Raw genomic sequence first — 2,179 nt, forward strand, 5'->3', positions numbered from 1 at the left:
AGATAAGCTTATCTAGTAGTTAGTAAAGGAAAGTTTAAACCATGAGGAAAAACCTGATTTTATGGAATGTTTTTTTTGTGGTGTTTGATGTAACGTCCATATGTTTCATAACTATAATCATTTTTCCATTCAGACTTGTAGAGGTTTTTTTTTTTTTTTTTTTTTTTGTTTTTTCTTCAGTCCCCTGTAGGTTACCACGGTAACTGCTGTCCTCTCAGATGATATGTCGACCTGAAACCTCCTCAGTCGGGACTTTCAAGATGTTATCAGTTACCAGCATTTATAATAACTCTGCAGAGCTTTTTTTTTTTAGATGTTTGCAGCTCAGCAGCCTGGTTCAACATCTGCCCCATATCCCACAGCTTACTGGGAGGAACGTTCTGGAATGTTCTCATTGGTTGATTGTCCCGTCATTATCTATATGTGTCATGAAAAACCAACGCAGCGTTCTGTAGAGATCCAGAAATATCTGCTTCTGCGGTGCATAGCAGATCTGTCCTGAGTTTCAGACGGATGCTTATTGAAGGACTTTCATTTCTAAAACTCTCGCAATGAAAAATGCAATCCAGATGCCATTATTAGTGTTTGATACATTCACAGTGGTTTCTCCCAGCCATCGCATCTGCTGATGAGCCCTTCGTGAAGATAAAAATCTCTGCCTGTTTTGGTTAGAAATTTATTTGTCCTTTATTTCTATCAGCAATGCTCCTGATCCACCATCATGCAAAATCTATAGTAGCCATTTTTAGAAGAACAAAAAACATCAAAAAGACTAATGGTGACTTCCTTATTTTAGGAGTGTGTCGTTTGAATTTATTATAAATAAGTTTGGATAACATAGTTCTAACTCCTATGATGAAATTATCAATCTTGTGGATAAAAACAGTTCAATGCAACAAGATTGGCTGATTGCTCCTGTGTGACAGTCGGTAATCTGGACTATTCTACAGAATATGAATACTAAAACCGTCACTAATAGTTGAAGGAAAAGTGCTCTGGATCAGAAAATATCACTATCAGCAAAAATATAAAGTCAGACATCAGGATGGGAACCTAGGACTCCTGGATCAGTGTGACAGGCGATGAAGTGATGAAGCTGAGAGTATAGACAAAGCCCAGACCGAACTTTATTTTATGCTACAACAGAACGAACCAGCAATGTAATAAATGTCAAGTTGTTGCGAACACATCCTCGTTTGCATTTATTCTCCATCCATTAGCTACCAAAAATACTCGACTCTTCTCCTCGATGGATCATTTTCAACAAATATTCCAGGCACATAAATGACCATGTGGTGTATTTCTGCAGATGGCAGTAGGACCGCAGGGAGATAGACTGTTTCACATATTATCTCTCATGTCATATTGTCAGGATGTAATGTCAGTTTTAACAAATATGTAAAAAAAAAAAAAAAAAGTTACCTATTTAATTTTTAATAGTTTTTGCAAGATACTGTGAGTAAGACAAGCTTGAAATGATACTGAACTTTTTCTCTGAAATTGTCAACTTTATATCAAAGGATCAGTTTCACTGTGGCAAACAAATCAGATCCGCAAATATCTATCAGATAATATCTAACAGTTACTGATGGTATCTTGTAATCAGGTAATTAATATTCCTAAAGAAAAAATGTTATTATGATTATGTCTTATTTCCAGTGACTGTGGTTCTGATTCCAGTGTAGTTCAGTTTACTCCCATGAACAGTGCCGGTTTCTGACATGGGCGACATGAGCAACCGCCCAGGGCATCTTGTGGGGGGCGGCATGAGCGCCCCACAAGATGCACCCCCACCCTCTGCTCTTAATGTAACACCCGCAAGGTATTACATTAAATATCTCAAGAAACCCCAACAATCCGTTCCCCGTTCACTCGTGACCCCACCCACAGCAGGCGGTTACAAATGTCCCGAGTTCTCTGAACCAAAACTTGACAGGTGTGGTCAAGAATGACTCTCGTTAAAGTCGAAATGTTTTATTAAGTAGCTGTTGCAGGCCACAACTCAGACAGAGCTTTTACAATTCTCTGTATGAAACGCATAACTATAGAAATGCTACTGGAACAATCTAAATTCAGAATATGCTACACTGTGGTAGAACAGAATGAAAATCCAGGCTGGCCGTTAGCAACACATTCAGTCTCAAGTTGTTTCAAATGGGTTCATGTTTCCGTTTGTTCT

The 2,179-nt window shown here is 38.3% G+C and overlaps 1 long non-coding RNA gene across 1 annotated transcript; it reads right to left on the reverse strand.

The window, feature by feature from the left end:
- Positions 1-893: 893 nt before the first annotated feature.
- On the reverse strand, positions 894-2,173 carry LOC106946423 (uncharacterized). Its single transcript, XR_001424768.1, has 3 exons — positions 2,089-2,173; positions 1,346-1,352; positions 894-905 (listed from the first exon to the last, which is right to left on the reverse strand). It is a non-coding gene; the product is annotated as an uncharacterized LOC106946423 (long non-coding RNA).
- Between the last annotated feature and the right edge of the window lie 6 nt (positions 2,174-2,179).

Source organism: Poecilia latipinna, unplaced genomic scaffold, assembly GCF_001443285.1.
Source record: "Poecilia latipinna isolate Pla-1442-1.1 unplaced genomic scaffold, P_latipinna-1.0 Scaffold12, whole genome shotgun sequence".
NCBI classification, from domain to species: domain Eukaryota; kingdom Metazoa; phylum Chordata; class Actinopteri; order Cyprinodontiformes; family Poeciliidae; genus Poecilia; species Poecilia latipinna.